Source organism: Antechinus flavipes, chromosome 1, assembly GCF_016432865.1.
Source record: "Antechinus flavipes isolate AdamAnt ecotype Samford, QLD, Australia chromosome 1, AdamAnt_v2, whole genome shotgun sequence".
Taxonomy (NCBI): Eukaryota; Metazoa; Chordata; class Mammalia; order Dasyuromorphia; family Dasyuridae; genus Antechinus; species Antechinus flavipes.
This window is the reverse complement of record NC_067398.1, coordinates 88,177,617-88,193,200: the sequence shown is the minus strand read 5'-3', so window position 1 is coordinate 88,193,200 and position 15,584 is coordinate 88,177,617. Positions and strand designations below refer to the sequence as shown.

Genomic DNA, 15,584 nt, shown 5'->3' with positions numbered 1-15,584 from the left:
TGTTTTTGTGTGCTAATTCTAGGTTTTTAGAACAAAAACAGGCCCACACATATACTAAACAAATGATCATGGAATTTATTTTCTCTTGTTAAATGTAAATGTCATAAACTTTTTTTTAAATCTCCTTCTTTCCCTGCCTCCCCTTTTTTAAAAGAGGAAATTGGAGTTCAGTGACTTGCCCAAGATCACAAGACTAGGAAATGTTAAGTGTTTGAGGCCTGATTTGAACTCAGATATTCTTGATTTCAGGGCCAGTGCTCTATCCACTATGCCACCTATCTGCTCCTGTCAAACTTCCTGTCATCCTTAGAGAGAATTTATCTTTAGGTAATTTTTTTTTTAAAGCCAACTTTTCAAAGTCACTTTCAGACACTTTAAATAGGGATTTTTATAAATTTGCATTTGTGACTTACTAGTCTTTAACTATTTGGAATCAATTTTTTCATAAGTAGCAAATAAATTTCAAATAACATATATGAAATGATATCAGAATAATTTGAAATTTGAATTTATTTTGATTTATTGAGGAGGAGGAAGAACTTCTAAGAAGAACATTGAATGAGGGTGTGTTGGAATCTTTACAAACTGTTAACTCATTAGAGTTGATAGATTATTAATCTGATCTTACAAGAAGATGTTTTGGGCCAGAACTTGAAACAAGCTATTAAGTAGAACTAATTGATACATTGCTTGTGTTTGCATCTTTACTCATTGGAGTTCACACGTTTGGGAAATTTCAGGGTTTATTATGAGATATCTGAATTCACACCTCCCTTGAAGCTCTTAGGCCAGAGAGCACTATGGGAGAAAACCCATAATGCCATTCTCTCAGAAGAGTCATATATAAACCAGGGAAGAGTGATTCATTCCAGAATATTTTCCACTTGGCTGACTGGTGGAGGAAGAAGAGTTTTCAGAGGAAGAAGCTACAAGTCGAGAGTTCAGTGAAGACTGAGAAGGCTCTCTCAGAGACAAGACAGATTCAACTTGCTGCTGGCTCTGGAGGCTGAAGAAAGCAGAGGCAGAGGCTGAAGGACAAAACCTTTGGATTTGGAGACATTAGGAGGGAGCTCTTGGAACCAAGCAGAGAGAGAGGCCTCAACTAACCAGGCTGCTATGGAAGGAGAAAATAAACATTTGTATTTTTACTAGCTGGCTGCATTTGGGGTAATTATTGATCTGAACTGATACTAAGGCTGCCTCCAAGAAAGCTTCCTTGAGAAACCTGCTCTCTCCCCCAGGGAGAACTATTCTACTTATTTTAAAAGAAGAAGATCACAACAAGGGTGGTATATAAACATCAGAGAAATACACACAGTACAGTTTTCAAATATATTTGGTGTCCCCAGATATTTGTCTCAAAAAAAATTTAGCTTTTTTTTTTTCCTTTTAGACAGCCTATATGATTAAACAACCTTCAGTAACATGGGCATATAAGGAGCATGTTATTGAAAGGTGTTGAGGAGGAATGTTAACCTCAGGATCAGCTCTTAAGCTGAATCTAGTGAGTAGTAATTTTTATGCTCATAGCATTAATATTCTTTTTCAACTCATGGCATTGGGTTCATTATTATTTTCTCCTGATTGGAAGCCATACTTGGTATCAAAACAACTCCTTGACCTTGACTAAATTGATATGCATGATGCTAGAGTGAATTTTGGGGAGGGGGAAAAGACTATTACCTAAACTATTAGTAATCTGCATTATAACAATCATTTATTTTTATCATTATTACTGGAAATCATTCAAGTTAGTAATGTTTTTCATCTTCACATTTCTTAAGTTGATCTAGTTTTAATTTCAAATATCTAGCCAAGTCCATCATAATAAACTATTATTGATACAAAATATCCAGTTTAATATATCAGGAGCATACAGTTCCTTGCTGTTCAATGATAATCTTTCCTTCAGTGATGGAAAACTTTTAACAAGAAAAAGATTAAAAATGTCTTGGAGAAAACATCTTACAGAAGGGCTAAATTCTAGAGATAACTTTCTGCTTTGGTAGAAAGATATAATGAAGAATTTTATTGTTTCCTTTTACAATGACAAGATTGGCTAAATTAATTTTTGAGTTCAGGCTCGCACCCAAATGTGAGCTAGTGTGCTTTGGAATGATATAATTGAGCTAGGAGTCAGAAAAAAAATGAGCCTAAATCCATCTACAGGCACTTATTAGCTGTGCGATGCTAGGTTATTCTTTTTACAATTACTTACCTCAGTTTCCTCATATGTGAAATGGGGATAATAATGCCATTTACTTCCCAAGGTTGTTGTAAAGATAAAATAAAGTAAAACTGTAAAGGGCTTATTAAATTTTATAACATGATATAAATATATAAATGTTAGTTATTGCTATTATTAATACAATTATTATTATCATTATTTATGTGACTGGAGAGAAGAGAAAGGACAAGAAAAATATTGATCTTGATGCAGGAAAGACCTGGGTCTGAATACCATTTCTGAAATTCAATATTTACATGACATTTGGATCTGTTACCTAAAATGTAAAATGAAAATGAATGAAAATGTGTGTGTATAATGTATGGATGTATATTTATATACACATTTATATATACAACTCATCAGAATGAATATAATGGTACTTTGAAATTTCCAAAATATTTTCCAGACAAAAACCTTGTAAGACAAGGTGAACAATTGTTCTATAGGACAATATCTTATAAGTATATCATAGTGACATACCTTATCACTATGCATTTTGGAATTCTAAACATCATCATTGTCCTTGTCAATGACTCCTAAAGGAGGATTGTGGGTATATTATAAGGTGTACCAAACCATTATATTCACTCTGCACTAGAATCATATTTTGATGAACTGCCATTAAAATGTAAACTGATTGAGAATATGGACCTTTCGTGAAAGGATGTCCATCAATTGGAGAATGGTTGAGTAAATTGTGGTATATGAATGTTATGGAATATTATTGTTCTGTAAGGAATGACCAGCAGGATGAATACAGAGAGGACTGGAGAGACTTACATGAACTGATGCTAAGTGAAGCGAGCAGAACCAGGAGATCATTATATACCTCAATAACGATACTGTTTGAGGATGTATTCTGATGGAAGTGGATCTCCTCGATAAAGAGAGCTTTAATTGATCAAAGATGGACAGAAGCAGCTACACCCAAAGAAAGAACACTGGGAAATGAATATAAACTGCTTGCATTTTTGTTTTTCTTCCTGGATTATTTATACCTTTTGAATTCAATTCTCCCTGTGCAACAAGAAAACTGTTCGGTTCTTCACACATATATTGTATCTAGGATATACTGTAACCTATTCAACACGTAAAGGACTGCTTGCCATCTGGGGGAGGGGGTGGAGGGAGGAAGGGGAAAAATCAGAACAGAAGTGAATGCAAGGGATAATGCTGTAAAAAAAATTACCCTGGCATGCGTTCTATCAATTAAAAAGTTATAAAAAAAAAAAAGAGAGAGAGAGAGAGAGAATATGGATCTTTCTCTTTTTTATTCCTTGAACTTAGCAAATTATTGGAATTTAGTGATATGTATATGTATACATACATACATATATGCCCACAAAGAGCACTGTGTGGATCACAACATATTGTTTTCACTTTTTTTATTGTTTTCTTGCTGCTTTTTCTTTCTCATTTTTCCCCCTTTTTGATCTGATTTTTCTTGTGTAGCATAATAATTGTGGAACTATGTGTAGAAGAATTGCATGTTTAACATATAATGTATTACTTGGTGACTAGGGGAGAAAATGGGAGGAAAGGAAGGAAAAGAAAATTTGGACACAAGGTTTTGCAAGGGTGAATGTTGAAAACTGCATGTATTTTGAAAATAAAAAGCTATTATTTAAAAAAAAAAAAAAGGTTAGTTGTTGGAATCCTTACTAACTGCTAAGTAATTAGAGTTGATCTAATCTTACAAGAAGATGTTTTGGGCAGAACCTGAAACAAGGTACTAAGTAGAACTACCCATAATCCCTCTCTCTGGAAGGAGCATAAATAGGCCAATGGGCCAGTCGGAGAGTTCTTGAGAGAGGAAGACGCTACAAGTCGAGATTTCACCGGAATGACATGAAGACTGGAGCTGGCTGGAGGCTGAAGAAAGCAGAGGCAGAGGCTGAAGGACCAGACCTTTGGATTTAAAGACATTTGGAGAGAGCTCTTGGAACCAAGCAGAGAGATAGGCCTCTAAGCTAACCGGGCTATATTGGAAACAATAAAAGATCTAAACTTTTATCACCTGGCTGCGTTTTTGAGAAGAAAAAGCTCACAACATTTTGGCGCCCTGAACGTGGGACAAACAGACCCCTCAGTGGATTTCAGTGGAAAAGCTCCGATCCTGATTCAAGTGGAAAAGCCTCTGATCCTGATCCAGTGGAAAAAATTTCAACCCAGAAATTAGGGTGAGTGCAACAAAGAAATTTTCCTAGAGTCAATATTAAAAAAAAAAGATAAATATCTATTAGAATTGAGAAAAGAACCCTCATACTTCTTATGTTCATAGGATTTTCTAGCTAGAAGAGAATTTTGAGATCATGCAGCTTGCCTCTCTCCTTTTACATTGGTGGGATTCTGAGTTCAGTGATTTGATCATATTTGTACAACAAAAATTCATACTAAGAAGAGCTGGAATGATTAAAAACAATTTTGTACAGCCACTTTTTTGTTGATTAAAAATTGAAGTTCAAAGAACGTACATGACTAATATACATTAAAGGAGGGAATAGTCAAAAATCTCAATTTCTAGCAAACAATAAATAAAAATAAATCAATTCAGAGTATAGTGGTATCAATTATGAGGTCATTAATGATCCTTGAAAATATGATCAATATTGTTATATTGCAAGTACTCTGATTATATGGAACTAAGAGTGAGAAAATTTTAAATTAGAGTTCCAAAATTCAATTTCTCATAGGAATTGAACTGCAAAACAAAAACAAAAACAAAAAAATACTAAAAGAAGAAATAATAAAATTTTTAAAGGGAATAAAAGTCGGGGGGGAAGGTCAAGAGGGATTTGTTATTGTTGTTCTTTGTTTGTTTTAATGTTGAGAAATCTGTGCTTACATGTGGGCAAAAAGGAAAAAGCTAGTGGAAAGTAGGTTTGGAGCCACAAAATAGAGCAGAAATCATTGATGTAACAAGTTTTTAGATAGAATGGGATATGTAACACAGTAGTTCTACAATAAAAAAAAAAAAAGGTAATTTTCCTCAGCTGCTAGAGGGAGGGGAAAATGACATTCTGAGATAAATTACAATTTAAGGTAGATGAGGTATCTAACGTTGAATGGTCTTGATATAAGAAGATATCGATATAATAGTAGTAATCGATATAATTTAACTTTGTAAAGGTTTTCCTAAATGTCAATTAAAATTAACATTATAGGACCTAAAATATGTACAATTTTCTTTCCAGAATGTTTATATAGCAAAGGGTATTTTTTAATGTTTTTATGTCCACCAGACTCTTCTATTTACACACATTTCCCACATAGTAATCCAATGATAATGATGTTCATAATAAGGACTCTGAGGAATAGAAAACTTTTAGAAGGTTTTTTCAATTACCAAAAAATATATTTATTACAGATTTTGTACCATTCCTTATTTTTAAAAAATGAGTAATCCCTGTAGTCTTAGTTGGAACTAAGGGAGCTATGATATCTGGTATTTTGTGATTTCCCATTTGCAAGACATTCAATAGGCAAAATTAGGTATGAATAAGTTGAAAGAGAATCATTAAATGAAAATAAATATGAAGCCAGTGTGGAAAATAAAAGTTCTTTAAGTATATACAAATTATTAACAAGTTAATTTGAGAGTGGCATCTTTAATAGCCAAGTGAATTAGGAATTGCTTCATGTAAAAGTACTTTTGCTGTTTAGAAGGAAATTGGGGATTCTGGCTGTAGAGAGAATTTTCTTCAAAATAAGATTAGCATTATTCACCAACACATTTTTAAAATTTTATTTGAATGATTAACATTTTTCCCATTGATTTCTTATATCTGGACAATCAGCAAAGTGGATAAAACCACGACTTTTAGTTTTGTAATTCCTAAGGTATAAAATCGGCATACTAAATTTAACAACTGTCTCTCTCAAGTGGGTGGAATTGGCTCTAGCACAGCTCTGAAAGAAAAGGAAATTTCAGAGGTAAACCAAAGAGAAAAATTGGCAGAAAATTATTTGAATTGGATACTCAGATAATGTCCTATTTATTAAATACTAATTAAATTGCATTCTATAATAAGAAATAATTAGAATAAATTTTCATAAAATTTCATAGAAATTTTCATACATGGCATATGGATTATGCTGGAAAACATTATCAAACAATGCAAAAACATTATGCAAAAGAAGTAGTGAAAAACATATCATCAGAGAGATGATTAACTAGAAAAGAAAGTGTGTTTTAAGACAAAGAGATCTCTGGACATAGGAACATTTGTGTATGGCCTTTGCTATTGGGGAAGGGGGGGGGGTGAATATATATATATATATAAAAGTGAAGCTCAATACCACAAAAAAATGTCCAAACACCTAGTAATGCATTCTTCAACAATTTAAAAAGATAAGAAACATTCTAGAATGGACCATAATTCAGAGGATTACCTGCAATTATGTTTTCTGTTATAGTCAGTCAATTTCTATTTCTTATGACTTTTATAAGTTTGTTGTTATATTTTCAGTTTTGGCATGTTGTTACATTACTACTAGCCTGTGTTATATTACTATGTGCTTATGTATTTTAAGCAATTGCAAGAATCATTGGATTTCCTAACACAAGATGAAACTGTTTTAGTTCTTGAAAAACCAGCGAGAATCATTGGATTTCCTAACACAAGATGAAACTGTTTTAGTTCTTGAAAAACCAGCGAGAATCATTGGATTTCCTAACACAAGATGAAACTGTTTTAGTTCTTGAAAAACCAGCGAGAATCATTGGATTTCCTAACACAAGATGAAACTGTTTTAGTTCTTGAAAAACCAGCGAGAATCATTGGATTTCCTAACACAAGATGAAACTGTTTTAGTTCTTGAAAAACCAGCGAGAATCATTGGATTTCCTAACACAAGATGAAACTGTTTTAGTTCTTGAAAAACCAGCGAGAATCATTGGATTTCCTAACACAAGATGAAACTGTTTTAGTTCTTGAAAAACCAGCGAGAATCATTGGATTTCCTAACACAAGATGAAACTGTTTTAGTTCTTGAAAAACCAGCGAGAATCATTGGATTCCTTAAGATGAAAAATTGTTGATGAGACTTTTGCAGTAGTTAAATTTTCATGTTGATTCATGTTATTTGTTACATTACCACTAGCCTGTGTTATATTACTATGTGCTTATGTATTTTAAGCAATTGCAAGAATCATTGGATTCCTTAAGATGAAAAATTGTTGATGAGACTTTTGCAGTAGTTAAATTTTCATGTTGATTCATGTTATTTGTTACATTACCACTAGCCTGTGTTATATTACTATGTGCTTATGTATTTTAAGCAATTGCAAGAATCATTGGATTTCCTAACACAAGATGAAACTGTTTTAGTTCTTGAAAAACCAGCGAGAATCATTGGATTTCCTAACACAAGATGAAACTGTTTTAGTTCTTGAAAAACCAGCGAGAATCATTGGATTCCTTAAGATGAAAAATTGTTGATGAGACTTTTGCAGTAGTTAAATTTTCATGTTGATTCATGTTATTTGTTACATTACCACTAGCCTGTGTTATATTACTATGTGCTTATGTATTTTAAGCAATTGCAAGAATCATTGGATTTCCTAACACAAGATGAAACTGTTTTAGTTCTTGAAAAACCAGCGAGAATCATTGGATTTCCTAACACAAGATGAAACTGTTTTAGTTCTTGAAAAACTAGCAAGAATCATTGGATTCCTTAAGATGAAAAATTGTTGATGAGACCTTTTGCAGTACTTCAGAGCTTACAAGAATTATTAGATTCCTGGCACATGAACTAATGGACAATGGATTCCTTATGGACTATTTCTAGGACTTATGGACATTTGTAAATTTTCAGGTCGATTTATGTTGTTACATTACTACTAGCCTGTGTTATATTACTATGTGCTTATGTATTTTAAGCAATTGCAAGAATCATTGGATTTCTTGAGATGAAAGATTGTTGATGAGACTTTTGCAGTAGTTAAATTTTCATGTTGATTCATGTTATTTGTTACATTACCACTAGCCTGTGTTATATTGCTATGTGCTCATGTAAATTATGTATAATGCTTCCCATATTGATGGATTTATGTATACCATGTATATCTGTTACAAAGTTCTGGCCCATATTGAAACCCCCTATGTTTTAAAACAAAAGAAAGGGGGAGATGTTGGAATCCTTACTAACTGCTAAGTAATTAGAGTTGATCTAATCTTACAAGAAGATGTTTTGGGCAGAACCTGAAACAAGGTACTAAGTAGAACTACCCATAATCCCTCTCTCTGGAAGGAGCATAAATAGGCCAATGGGCCAGTCGGAGAGTTCTTGAGAGAGGAAGACGCTACAAGTCGAGATTTCACCGGAATGACATGAAGACTGGAGCTGGCTGGAGGCTGAAGAAAGCAGAGGCAGAGGCTGAAGGACCAGACCTTTGGATTTAAAGACATTTGGAGAGAGCTCTTGGAACCAAGCAGAGAGATAGGCCTCTAAGCTAACCGGGCTATATTGGAAACAATAAAAGATCTAAACTTTTATCACCTGGCTGCGTTTTTGAGAAGAAAAAGCTCACAACAGTTAGTCTTTTATTTTTATAGTCACACTGTTTTTAACAAGTAAGCAATGTTTATTACCATTATAGAATAAGACATCTATTTCATTACTACCATGTTTAATAGTGAATCAAATAACACTTAATATTCCAACAAAATATCACTTAAAGCAGTCCCAAAATAACAAATGAGCTGCCTTCTAGAAGGTTCTATGTGACTTGAAGATTTCAAATTTGAGGCAAATTTTCCTAGAGTCAATATTAAAAAAAAAGATAAATATCTATTAGAATTGAGAAAAGAACCCTCATACTTCTTATGTTCATAGGATTTTCTAGCTAGAAGAGAATTTTGAGATCATGCAGCTTGCCTCTCTCCTTTTACATTGGTGGGATTCTGAGTTCAGTGATTTGATCATATTTGTACAACAAAAATTCATACTAAGAAGAGCTGGAATGATTAAAAACAATTTTGTACAGCCACTTTTTTGTTGATTAAAAATTGAAGTTTAAAGAACGTACATGACTAATATACATTAAAGGAGGGAATAGTCAAAAATCTCAATTTCTAGCAAACAATAAATAAAAATAAATCAATTCAGAGTATAGTGGTATCAATTATGAGGTCATTAATGATCCTTGAAAATATGATCAATATTGTTATATTGCAAGTACTCTGATTATATGGAACTAAGAGTAAGTGAGAAAATTTTAAATTAGAGTTCCAAAATTCAATTTCTCATAGGAATTGAACTGCAAAACAAAAACAAAAACAAAAAAATACTAAAAGAAGAAATAATAAAATTTTTAAAGGGAATAAAAGTCGGGGGGGAAGGTCAAGAGGGATTTGTTATTGTTGTTCTTTGTTTGTTTTAATGTTGAGAAATCTGTGCTTACATGTGGGCAAAAAGGAAAAAGCTAGTGGAAAGTAGGTTTGGAGCCACAAAATAGAGCAGAAATCATTGATGTAACAAGTTTTTAGATAGAATGGGATATGTAACACAGTAGTTCTACAATAAAAAAAAAAAGGTAATTTTCCTCAGCTGCTAGAGGGAGGGGAAAATGACATTCTGAGATATATTACAATTTAAGGTAGATGAGGTATCTAACGTTGAATGGTCTTGATATAAGAAGATATCGATATAATAGTAGTAATCGATATAATTTAACTTTGTAAAGGTTTTCTTAAATGTCAATTAAAATTAACATTATAGGACCTAAAATATATACAATTTTCTTTCCAGAATGTTTATATAGCAAAGGGTATTTTTTAATGTTTTTATGTCCACCAGACTCTTCTATTTACACACATTTCCCACATAGTAATCCAATGATAATGATGTTCATAATAAGGACTCTGAGGAATAGAAAACTTTTAGAAAGTTTTTTCAATTACCAAAAAATATATTTATTACAGATTTTGTACCATTCCTTATTTTTAAAAATGAGTAATCCCTGTAGTCTTAGTTGGAACTAAGGGAGCTATGATATCTGGTATTTTGTGATTTCCCATTTGCAAGACATTCAATAGGCAAAATTAGGTATGAATAAGTTGAAAGAGAATCATTAAATGAAAATAAATATGAAGCCAGTGTGGAAAATAAAAGTTCTTTAAGTATATACAAATTATTAACAAGTTAATTTGAGAGTGGCATCTTTAATAGCCAAGTGAATTAGGAATTGCTTCATGTAAAAGTACTTTTGCTGTTTAGAAGGAAATTGGGGATTCTGGCTGTAGAGAGAATTTTCTTCAAAATAAGATTAGCATTATTCACCAACACATTTTTAAAATTTTATTTGAATGATTAACATTTTTCCCATTGATTTCTTATATCTGGACAATCAGCAAAGTGGATAAAACCACGACTTTTAGTTTTGTAATTCCTAAGGTATAAAATCGGCATACTAAATTTAACAACTGTCTCTCTCAAGTGGGTGGAATTGGCTCTAGCACAGCTCTGAAAGAAAAGGAAATTTCAGAGGTAAACCAAAGAGAAAAATTGGCAGAAAATTATTTGAATTGGATACTCAGATAATGTCCTATTTATTAAATACTAATTAAATTGCATTCTATAATAAGAAATAATTAGAATAAATTTTCATAAAATTTCATAGAAATTTTCATACATGGCATATGGATTATGCTGGAAAACATTATCAAACAATGCAAAAACATTATGCAAAAGAAGTAGTGAAAAACATATCATCAGAGAGATGATTAACTAGAAAAGAAAGTGTGTTTTAAGACAAAGAGATCTTTGGACATAGGAACATTTGTGTATGGCCTTTGCTATTGGGGAAGGGGGGGGTGAATATATATATATATATATATATATATATATATATATATATATATATATATATATATATATATATATATATATATATATAAAAGTGAAGCTCAATACCACAAAAAAATGTCCAAACACCTAGTAATGCATTCTTCAACAATTTAAAAAGATAAGAAACATTCTAGAATGGACCATAATTCAGAGGATTACCTGCAATTATGTTTTCTGTTATAGTCAGTCAATTTCTATTTCTTATGACTTTTATAAGTTTGTTGTTATATTTTCAGTTTTGGCATTTTGTTTCATTGTTTCTTTCATGTCCTTATTTTAGTTACTTTTAATTTTTATTTGTGTTTAATTTGTAATTTTAAATTTATATGGTCTCTTTAATTATCTCTTCTGATTTTCTTACAATATCAACTCTTGAATAAATGATTTTAATGTTTTATTTATTCATTTGAACAGATATCTTGGTATGGTTATTGTTTTACTATTTTCCATGTGAATTGCCTCTGAGGCATTTCAATTGTGCTATAGTGTTATTAGTTTCAATATTATACCCATACTTTTCTTATGTCAGTATTGCTAATTTTCTTTATTCATAAATTTTTGGTTGGCATGAATTTTGTTCTCATTTTAGCTGGCTATTGTTCTTTTCTGTGTAGTCCTATTTTGTCTGGGAAGGGTCTTTCATGTTTTTCCTAGGAGAATAGATAATATGTACTCCAGAATAGTGCAAGAAAGTAGTTTCCTATAAATCTCATGAACAATGTGCAGCTGTGCCCACATCGTGACTTCCTGTGGAGGCAATATAATTTATTGGGAAAAAAAAAAAAAAACCCGAGGCAAAAAATCTAATCTGTATAAAGTTCAAATCCAAGTTTAGTCACGTGGTTTTTCTTAATCCTTGGGTAAGACATGTAATTTATTTACACTGTAATTCACTGTTAAGTAATTGAAAATTTGAAAATAGGTAAAATCTTAGGACTCTTCGAGTTATGTGTCTCATGATACTGTGACCTAGTAACTACTGGAATAGAATCTATAAAATAAGAAGAATATAAATGAACATGTGGATTTGTAAGGATAATAACAAGAAGATATACTTCAGGATGACTTGAATATGGTAAGAAAAGTCAAAAGGAATAATGTGGATTTTAAAAAACAAAAAAAAAATGTAAAATCAAAAAAGGGATAGAACAGCTGTGTGGGGTGGATGGAGTGGGAATAGATTAAAAGGTGTTGGCAAAATATGATTTATAAATCATTGTTTCTATTTTCCAAATCTAATGATATTTGGATTGGAAAGGATAAAATAAGGACTAACAACTGTTTGAAACTCAAAATTAGCTTATAAATAATAAAATATACTAATTTTCCTTAGGGAGTTTAAGTTGCTAATCAAGAAGAAGCAGGTTAAAGGTGTCTGATATGATAGCAGAAGCATTAGATTCTTCAACAGATCATGGAAAATGGGACAGGTGACATAGGACTAGAGAAGGATAAGTGTTTTCTCAAATAATTTTTAAAGTATGGGTAGAGAATAGTATTTATATTGAAGACTAATATCTTTGATATTAGTTGCTCATGAAATTATATAATGTGTTATCAGAAGTTAAGTAAACTGTGTCTGGGAATCATTACTTACTATTTAGTGCAGAAGAATTAAAGGACTTTCAAAATGAATAGAAAGAAACATTGAGGGTAAGATAGAATGAACCATATTCTTAACAACAATTTTGGAGGTGACTCAATGAAAAGGATGTCATCAGATACCTGTAAGGGAGGAAGAAGAGAAATAAAAACGGTCTGTTATGTGTTGAAAGATAAAGATAATGAGCAAATACTTAATAAAATCCACTGATAGCCATTTAATGCTGAGATATAGGAGAAAGGCCAGTAACCAATTGTCAATAAAGATTCCTTCAGTTTTCCCTTTTATATACAGCTTCACCCATATTATAGATAATAAAAAGGTTCATTTTTATTAAAATTGATTCATTAATTTAAGTTCCTCTATGTCAAATGTTCTGGGGTTTTGCAGGGTGGACTCAAGATGAGAGAGTAAAGTCAGAAAGCTGCTCAAGCTCTCCCAGTTTCCTTTGAAAACCACATGAAAACACATCTTTGAATAGAATCTGATGGAATGGAACCACTCTCCAGCTTAAGATAGACTGAAAAAATTTCAAGAAAGGTCAGTCTCACTGGGGTGAAAAAGTGTTCAAGTACCAGTCACATAAACTCTGGGAAAGCCCGTGAGAGGATTTTAATCACAGCAAATCATTATCTAAAGCCCTCATTCATGGCTCAAAATTGGAGCAAATGGGGAGGGGGGCATTTTCTGGTCCCAGCTCAGAAGGTAACCTTGGGGAAACCAGGTTATTTCCTCAATAGGACAGATAAACCTATTTCCTCCAACATAAGTGGCCCCTGTGCTCAAAGTCAAGATTCAGAGCTACAAAAGAAGATTGGGGCACATTTACCCCAGGAGCAGTGAAAAGTAAAAAGGAGGAAATACCAAAATAAAAGGAAAGGAAAGGAGCAAGAAAGAGAAAAGTACATAGACTATCTAAATTATGGTGACAGGCCAGACCAAAGCACAAACTCAGACAAAGAAAGAATGTCCACAGAAGAAATCTCAAAAAGTGAGATAAATTGATCTCAAGCCTAAAGAGACTTCTTAGAAATGTTCTTAAAAGACTTTTAAAAGGCCAATGAGAGAGGTAAAAGAGAAAAAATGAGAAAAGAAATGAAGATATCCATGAGAGAGTCAACAGTTTGGAAAAGAAAAGAAAAAAATGTCTAAAGAAAACAACTCCTTAAGAAGTAAAACAAATCAACTAAAAAAGAGAAACAAAAAGCAATTGAAGAAAATTACGCATTAAAAACTAGAACAGCATAAATAGAAGCTAATGAATCTGTGAGACAGCAAGAATCAATTAACCAAACTAAAAAGAATGAAAAAATTGAAGAAAATGTGAAATACCTCATTGACAAAACAGCTGATCTGGGAAATAGATCCAGAAGAGACGATTTAAAAATGTACTGACTTACCTAAAGGCCATGACCCCAAAAAGAAACTTGATGGCATTCTACAAGAGCTCATTATGTAAAACTGATCCAATATTTTATAAACTGAGGGGGAAATACTGATTGAAAGAATCTATAGATCATCTCTGCAAAGGAATCTCATAAGATACTGCAAGCTACCAGACAAAAGCAAATATTAAGAAGAAGCAACAGTCAGGATTATCCAGGAGCTATCAACTTCCACAACAAAAGATTAGAGGCCCTGAAATATGTTTCTAGAAGGCAAAGGAAAAAGGGTTACAACCAAGAATTAATTACCCAGGAAGACTCAGCATCATCTTTCAGGGGAGGAGATGGAGCTTCATTGAGGTAAGAGACTTTCAATCATTTCTATTGAAAAAACAGAAATAAACAGGAATTTTATTTTAAAAAACACAAGATTCAAGAAAATTATAGAAAGGTAAACAGGAGAAAATATATGTTATTTAAAGATAAAACTGTTTACATTCCTAGATGTGAAAATGATATATGTAACTCTTGAGAACTTTATCTGTTACTGGGGAGAGGGCTATATCACTTGGACTAAGAATATAGTTGGGAATAGTTCTGAGGTCATGACATACCATAAATAAATTAGGAGAACAAGGGATAATTTACCTATAAGATCTTTGGAAAAGAAAGGAATTTATGACCAAAGAAGAACTAGAGAAAATTATGAAAGGCTTAATGAGCAGATTTGATTACATTAAATTAAAAAGGTTTTGCACAAACAAAACCAATAAAAACAAGATTTAAAGGGAAGTACAAAACTGGGAAAATATTTACAGACAGTATTTTTCAAAATCATCTCATTTCTAAAATATATAAAAACTGGGTCAAATTTAAAACAATAAGCAATATTCCCTAATTGATAAATGTTCAAAGGATATGAAAAGACAGTTTTCAGATGATGAAATTATAGTCATATGAAGAAATGTTCTAAATCACTACTGATTAAAGAAATGCAAATTAAAACAACTTTGAGGTACCACTTCACACCTCTCAAATTGGCTTAGGAAAGGATAATAATCAATGTTGGAGGGGATGTGAGAAAACTGGGACACATATATTATTGGTGGAGTCGTGAAATGATCCAACCATTCTGGAGAGCAATCTGGAACTATGACCAAAGGGCTACAACACTGTACATTGTACATACCTTTTCATCCAACAGTGTCATTACTGGGTGTGTATCCCAAGGAAATAATAAAGGAGGGGAAAAGATCCCAAATGTAAAAATGTTTGTAGCACCTCTTTTTGTGGTAGCAAAGAATTAGAAAAATGAGTAGAAGCCCATCAATTGGGGAATGGCTGAACAAGTTGTGGTATATGAAGGTAATGGCATATTATTATTCTATAAAAAATGATGAACAAGCTGATTATAAAAAGGCCTGGAAAGATTTACATGAACTGATGTTGAATGAAACAAGCAGAACCAGGAATACAATTTACACAATAACAGCAAGAATGTGCAATGATCTAT

The 15,584-nt window shown here is 32.2% G+C and overlaps 1 long non-coding RNA gene across 2 annotated transcripts in view; it reads right to left on the bottom strand.

Moving 5' to 3' along the window:
• Positions 1-5,959: 5,959 nt before the first annotated feature.
• LOC127554886 (uncharacterized) overlaps positions 5,960-15,584 on the bottom strand; it is a 67,259-nt gene continuing 57,634 nt past the window's right edge. The window contains exons 2-4 of one of the 2 annotated variants that reach the window (XR_007952097.1): positions 14,381-14,452; positions 12,681-12,808; positions 5,960-6,139 (exon numbers count right to left, since the gene is read on the bottom strand). This is a non-coding gene — a long non-coding RNA (uncharacterized LOC127554886). Of the gene's footprint in view, positions 6,140-10,519; positions 10,700-12,680; positions 12,809-14,380; positions 14,453-15,584 lie in introns of those variants that run through there. The other variant, XR_007952096.1, reaches the window with a different exon arrangement.